Raw genomic sequence first — 8,123 nt, forward strand, 5'->3', positions numbered from 1 at the left:
AGCAAGACGTGTATCACATTTGAAGTAAGCTGCCAAGTATACCACATGGATGGTTTTCATTACAGCTGGCAGTTGAGTCTCCTGTTCTGGGTGGCCATCTTCATCTACAGGGATTCAGTTTCTCCTCTTTTGCCCATCAGAAGGAACAGCTAAGCAGATTTTTAGACCTTCAGCTTTCAGCTGAAACTAGAAACTGGTCTAGTGGTTTTCTAAAAGACTCCTACCATCTTACACAGTGTTACGTCAAGAAAAGGGCTACCTCCATGGCCGCATACCACACAAAGTACTAAACACAGCAAGCACTGCTGTACTGCAGCTACCCTTGACTTGACAGACAAGAGCAATCCCAACCAGAAGCCTAAGGAGGAACAGTCACTCAACCTGTCTCCTGGAATGTGGGATATGTGCTGGCAAGGGAGAGCATTAATTTAACAGACGTGCTATATAAATAGTAGTTACTGGCCTATCCTGTGGTATCAGAGGAGACTTGACAAACAGCAGCTGAGCTGTACTCGTTCCACAATGAAACATTTTACACTAATAGCACACTGTGTAACGTGGAGATACAGAGGCAAGGAAGGTTGGTCATTCTCTATGACCTTAAAATGAGCTTATTTTTACAGGGTACTAGCTTCACGAGTGTCTTGCTTTCCCCAGGAACCAAGGGCAGCATGAGGCCTCTGTGTGACTGCCAGAGACTGGCAGGAGAGCAGAGCAAACAGTTTTCAGATAATCTGATCTCAACCACATATCACAGCTAGGAAGCTTTCTATGAAATAATTGTTGCCACATACTGCTTCAAGCGATGTTACCTACCCAAGGTAACATCTGCTGGTCTCTATCCAAGAGGACCGCGGATTACTGGGCACATGTACCGAGGAGCCCAAGCTGCCTGAACAGCCAAGATTATTCAAGTTACATGATGGCTATAACAGTTCCATCACTGACACATCCACACCCAGCTGCAAGACAGATGCCAGCAATACCTATGTAAAAAGGCAGAAATTCACCAGGCGTACACCACAGGTCTAAGAGAACAGTGCTACTTCAGAATAAATAGCCACAGAGTGCTGCAGGCACACGATACAGCGAAGGACTAAGTGCAGAGCACAGTCCACACATGCAGTCATGTAAGTAAAGGATATTTGAGGGTTTTTTGATCCTGTATCTGAGACAAAATCTTGAATGAGGGGCTATAAAAAGCAAGCATCCTTTGGTATAGGCAAGTACAAAATTGCTGGTTTGGGTTCTCTTACAAAACACAACCTATTAGACACTCCCTATTCATATAAGCCCAGCACACAACAGCACTGACCTTGCCGTAGGGAAGTTCTACCCATATGCTCTTAGAACTTATGAATTATGGCTTTGAAGTACATAAACAGGTCATAGCTGAGCCCTTTAAAGACTTAATGTCTTTAAATAAGACAAAGCCTTCATCAAGTAGGAAGTAGCTCAAGTCCACTTGAGATGCCAAATCTAGAGAGACAACAGCAGATGGAAAAGCTACGTAACTTTTCCTGGAAATTCCATCAGCCTGCTAGGAAAGAGCAGAGACTTAAAACTCTAGGATCCCTTCAGTGCTTCAGAGGCAACGTCATCTGGTAGCTTACCCTAAGACTGCATTGTCTGTGAGAACATCGGTCGAATGCTTTGCAACAAACACAGCCAACACACCTCAAATCTAATTGCAGCTTGAGAAGCAACAGCTTTTTGTCATGTCTCCATCAGAAACAGATGAAATCCCACTCCCTGTTCAGATGATGGGCTCAAAGCACAGCTCGAGCAGCAGACAAGTGCTGCACCAATACCAAGACAGAGCACACAACACCAGTTAGCTGACAATGGGACCTACCATTAGTGACTTCAAAGTTTAATGTAAAGTTGAGCTGAAAGCCATGCTGTTGGCAGTGATTTTTACAGCATCATTTCAGCAAGAACCTCACAACCTCCACCTCAGAGGCATTCTGCGTTTCACCACATCACACACCAGAACTGTGGATCATCTGCTAACAGGCAACATGAATACAAGTTGTTTCTCAAAGGTTTTCAAGTCAGCCAAAGAAGGATATTAAGATATGCAAGAGACCAGTTGCCCAGCAAAAAGCAAGGCAGAGATGACCTCTCTGGATCCAGTGCCATCTCATAAGCACAGAAAAAGCACAAGACAGGAACAGGGAGGATATGAGGGGAGGATTGCAGAGCCAGGAGACCAAGTAATTCCTTCCTCAAGAGTACTTTTCAGCATAAGCATTAATTGGAGAAAGCAAGTCCCCCTCTTCTGAGTCAAAGAAACACTCCAGATAGCTAATTCCCCTGTCAGACCTTGAATGCCACCTCTACCCTGGACAAAGGAAAATCACTTAGCTGCACAGCATGAGGCTGAAGCTATTGCCACCATGGCTCACACAATGCCAAGCTGTAGTTCTGTCCCTCAGCCCTAAGCAGGAATTTTGTGTATCATCTTCCTGTAATGCTGGCAGATGAGATAGAAAAAGCACTTCATGTAACCAGAAACAGCTTGAACATGGACATTAAGGCTGTCCTGAAAAGGTATTCTGCCCTCTTACCTTAACCCACTGACCTTCTCAAAGAGGAAAAGCCCTCAGATGCCAAGCAAGCTTACTGACTGCAAGCTAGGGAGTGAAGCACCAAGCCAGACCCGCCCTGGAAAAAAGAAGTGACCCTGCTTCCCTCAGCGCACCCCCTGCTTTGGCAGCAAGGGCTAGCTTCCCACGGGGAGGCAGCAGATGGCTGCTTCAGCAAAGGAGCAGAGGCAAGGCCAGCTAGTGTCTCACCAAGGGTCAGGCAAGGTAGTGCTTTCCCCCACCCAGCAGTCTCTGGCCTGCTGCCAGGACCTGCCTCCTGAGCTCAGCATGGATCACTCCCCAGGGACAGAAAGGAGGTGAAAGAAGAATCAGGTCACAGCCCTCCATTTCTACACATAGCAGAGAATTTGGGCAGGTATCACGTGTCCGAAGGCTGCCCAGGTAACAGTGAGCCCTTGCCCATTGGCCCAGCATTCGCTACCTGCACAGAGGTCAACGTAAGCAGCTCCATGCTCCCAGCCTCCTCCCGGTCCCAACTGGAGCCAGCTCTGACACTGCGACTGCTGCTCAGGCAACCGCCGGCACCCAGATCCTGAATTGGTTCTGCAGCTCCAGGAGCAGATCCTGACTTCATCCACTGAATCAGCACGAGTGGATACTGCACACCCCACAGGGAAGGTGAATCAATGCCCCTCTGAAATCCTTGGATCAAAGGCAGCACATCACAAAACATAATTGCATAGGCATGTTTTGAATAGGCCCTATTGGCTGCATCTGACCTCATGCAGAAAGCCCGGATGCCCAATTACTGGTAAGTGGAACAGACATTTCTGCACTTCAGACATTTGTGACTCACTGGGAGGCTCGGTTTTGCCACAGCTCTCCTGCTCTCCCTCCTCCTTCTCCAATTATTAATGCTCCAAGTTTAAAAGACTTGTTGCATTATGCTAATAGGCCAATTGGGTACAAGATGTACACGGAGGGACTGAAGCAACAAATCCAGATTTGCTCGTTAAGATGTTAATGCCTTAGAGCCACATGGGAATAGGGAGCTAACAGGGGGGGAAAAAAAAAATCTAGTTGCCACAAAGCCAAAAAAGTCTGTCCTCTTTTTAGGTGCGCATTCCCATCTTCTACCACGTCATTTGTCTTCAGCAGTCAGAGGCTCATTCATTAGCTCTGTGTGAATGATGATCTGTGCATGAATCACACTGCTCACTAATGATTCACGCAGTTGTAAAAGAGGGTATCAGGCTGCCGAACTACCAAAGGCTATAAAACACTTACTAGAGTTCTTGTCTGACACGTAACCGTTTTCCCAGATCAGGTCATTTTCTGCCACTTGCTAGTGTGTAGTCTCAAAACAGCACTTCCTAATTGTTGCTGTAATTCAAAAGGAACAGGTAAAGCAGGCAGATGAGAAAGCCCAGGAAATGTTTTATAACAATTAGACACAGGCAATCAGGAGGCTGTCAACAACCCTTTGGACGTTCTCCCCAGCTCCGGCTGCTTCTCACCCAGCACAAGGAGAGGGAAGCTTTCTCAGACCACCCCAACCTTGACACCACCAAAACACAAGCTCTTAAGAGACACTGCCTTAGTCCTGAGAGGTCTGATCAGCCCCGCTCACATGAGATCCATAATCAGCTCCTAACCCCAGCACTACAGAGACTGGCAGCCTGAACAGACTCAAACAGTCAAAGCAGGGATACAGCGTATAGGCAGCTGCAGCACATCCTATGTCATCACCTGCCACAGAGCCCTCAGGTATCACTTCTGCCCTGAACTGTTTCTATTCTGGCCTCTCTGCAAATGTCTCCTCCTCCTCCTCCTCACACTACCAGAAGCAACAGGCAGTATTAATATTACAGCTTTTACCTCTGTAACAGAAATGTGACCTCCTTTAGAAACTACCCTCAAAACAAGTGGGCTGAGAAAGCACGACTTCAAGGAAGCAATTTGGCCTAGGTAAGAACTTAAATCATAACCTCCTTCCTAAACTCTCCACACTTTAATGAGTGATCATAAAGCCAAAGCAGAAAACTCACTGTCAATAAAGATAAATTCCACATGCCACCCTGCAGACACTACTCTTCCAGTCCTTACCCCACTCATCTGTCTCACATTCCCCCCAGAGTGAAAGTCAGCTGTTCACTCAGGGCTGGTACAGCCCAGACTCCAGCAGAAGCAAAAGACTTTTGGCAAAGGTAGGTGACCCACTGGAGACATCAGCTTGCCATGGAGAGACACTCAAGGCTATCCCATGACTCACACCAGCATGACATAGCAGCACTGCAACCTCACTAACACAACACGAGTTGGAAAGCCAAGCAGTACCATGCCACAGCCCTGCCCATCACAGATCGACCAGCTCCCCCAGGCCTGGTTCAAGGTCTCCACCATACTCCGCATCCTAAGGTGAAAGTTTCAGCTCTGCAGAAACAGATCCTGTATCAAAGGTTAAACAGTTTCCCAGAGCCCAGACCTGAGGCAGAGCCACAACAACAAACAGATGCTGAATGAGAAGGTAGGGAACGAGATCTGCTGCCAGCCCTGGAGCAGGGGAGGGAGCCTCTGAATTGACACATCTGCAGCAGCATAGCCAGAAACCAGTCAGAGCAATGAAAGACCACACCAAATCCTCCTCCTGATGTAGGATATCACTTAAGGACAAGATAGTTATACTGGTACTTACCTAGACATGGTGGTATTGTTACGCTCATGTAAGACACAGTATACCACTATATATGGTGTACTCATTATCTTATATGCATATACAGTGCAGTAGAGGAATTCACACCGGAGGTCAGAATCTATTCCAGCACATTCAACTGTTCAACAGTTATTCCAGCACAGTTACAACTTCAGTGCAACGAAGCTGTACAGCACCTGCCGTCAGTGGAACAAGCCTTCTACAGTCAAGTGCTGCAGACGCTCCCAGGAGTCACTGAGCATTTGCACTGCCTAATTCAGCAGAATAATACAGCTCACCGGCGCAGCACAACGTAACCCTGCCATCAACAGCTTCCCAGCACTTTGTTCAAAGGAAATCAGGAACAAGGCAAACCCATGCAGGACATCTACTTGCAGCTGACCCCCATTATTATAGGAGATAATATCTATATATCTCTATACAGGTAGTTATTAACTATCTTGCTTCATTTTCTGTTTTGTATGTTGATTTGTCTGGTGAATGTGTCTCCTAGACTTTTGCTCTTTGTCATATACAAGACCTTATACCCAGCTTTTGCCAGGCTTAGGGATGCAGCAAGTATTTTTTAAAAGAAGCAGCTTAGTGAAAGTAAATCCAGCAACCTGTTGTCCTATAAACAGCCAGAATTAATTAATTGTAGAAATATCCCCTCATCCAGCTAATATTAAATCCTCATTGTGAAAGACTTCAGATGCATCCCAGCAGCTAGTGCTGCTGCAGCATTCACAGCTGCAGCGTTAACTCACAAGAAAGGGGGCTTTCAGGTCACTTTTGGAAAGGCCCACCATGCTAACAGTAGAACAGGTCAAGACTATCTTGTTCTCCAAAACCACCACGTTGCCCAGACAGGTCTCAACCTTGACAACTTGCCTGCTCACAAAACTAGCACCATCCCAGGACACCCCGGAAGAAGGTGCGGAGATGCACAGCCTACCACCCACCTTCTCCCAAGCAGCCTCCTGTCCCTGTTGCACAAGGCTGGGAAACAGCAGCAGCCTGAGGCTAATTGCAAAGCTGGACTCTTCCACCAGGACCAGCAAGGCTCCAGACAGACTGCAGGAGAACCCAGCTGCAAACAATGCTTTCTGCAACACAAGCTGGGCAAAGCATTCGTGTCTAAGGGACAGGTCAGCTCTTCCACCCTCAAGCAGAACTAGTTTATGTTTCACTTTGCAGGAATTCTCTCATTTTCAGGCCGCTGTCCTTCCTGGTGACTTTTTATTTGTCTCCTACCGTATAGGAGATGGAAAACTCAACTTGGCAGAATCCAAACCCTAGCAATAAACTGCATTGCTTTGCTTCCCTGGAGACACCAAGACTTCTGCTTGGCTTTGGAGACACCAAGACTTCCCCTTCTCTTGCCATTTCTCCATTTTCCTGCCTCAACACATTTCTTCCAGTTACAACCAGAATAAGCTATTTGTTCAGACTTAGTTTCTGCATTTGCTCAGAAGTCCACACATGCCCTGTTCCCTCCATCTTTCAAAATACTGAATTTGGAAAAAATGTTCTTTGATATACTGTGTGTCAACCTTAGTTGTGCTTGCAGACAGAGCCTTCAAAGACACCATTTTCTTTGCCTCCTCTTCCCCTGTTTCAGTAAAATAACTTTTAAGGGCTACTGCTCTGAACAGAAGTCTAGCCCTCCCTTTAGGCTCAAGGCAGGAGAGATGTCTCAAGGGAGCAGGTTCCTAAAGGTTTTACCATTATAATGCAGCTCCACACCCTGCATCAGCACCTGCTGTGCTTTCACTCGTGGTCAGAAAGTCCATCTGCCCCGCAGAGGGGTTCATAAACCGTTCCTGAGCAGAGACATCTGCTGAGACTTTGAGAAGTTTTCCAAACGTGATTCAGATGTGACATCTCGGGCCTAAGCCTGCTAGTTGTTGTTGCTGATACTTGATTTTGCCAAGCATTTACAGCTTAGATTAGCAGAAAAAACTGACCGTAGCTCTGCTAACTATTCAGAACTGCAAAGACCAAAGGAACAAAGAGTGATTGTCAGTTTAACACTGACACTGGAAAACCGCATGAAACAACAGCAAAAAAGCCCCGAGAAAGAGAATAAGGGAAAAACATAGTGGTTAAAACTGTTTTTACTTGAGCTGCTGCAACATCCACATGCAAAGACAGAGCTGCAACTTCCGGGGGGCACAGTCTTTCACCAAAACTCAGTTTTACAAAAAGTAACGGTGGACTGAAAGCAGAATCCTTTTGGAAGGCAGAAGCAGAGACACTTGATGCAAGGCTGAGCACTCCAAGCTACCAGAGAAGGACAAGGCTAGACTTCTCACAAGGGCTTCACTTGCTTATCACCAGCCTTCTACCCTCATCATCTTCTCCAAAAGGTTAATTGCCTGTATTGCAGAACTCAGGCCCCATTTGCTCTCGCTCATACATACTCTGCAGATAGCAGCTACTTTCCCTTCCCTTCTCACCAAATCAGAAAGATCAACACATTAACTTTGTACAGCATCAGACAGTTTGCAACTCAACTTTGGAAGAGCTAGGAGGAGATAAGAGACTTCTGTTTTAGGAAGCAAGATATAGGCAAAAGCTCATTCTCCCTATCAGCAGAGACAGGGCTTTGGGGTGGGTTTGGGAGTTTTAAAAATTTTTCCTTGTTTTGATTTGACAGATTCTTGCTATCCATAGATCACTGAGAAAGTCAGCATTCCTAAGCAGTGCTGGAAAAATAACACAAGACATTCTTGCTAGGATGTTACCTTAAAGTTTGAGAGGCAGTCTTACCCTCGCTGGCCTCTAGCTGATCAGCTTCTGATAAAGCTGAAGCTCTAATCTTCTCCCTTGGTTTTCTGACCAAACACTGCCACTAACCTCATGTATCCCAGATAAGATAA

This window comes from Antrostomus carolinensis, unplaced genomic scaffold, assembly GCF_000700745.2.
Source record: "Antrostomus carolinensis isolate BGI_N321 unplaced genomic scaffold, ASM70074v2 scaffold40840, whole genome shotgun sequence".
Lineage (NCBI taxonomy): Eukaryota > Metazoa > Chordata > Aves > Caprimulgiformes > Caprimulgidae > Antrostomus > Antrostomus carolinensis.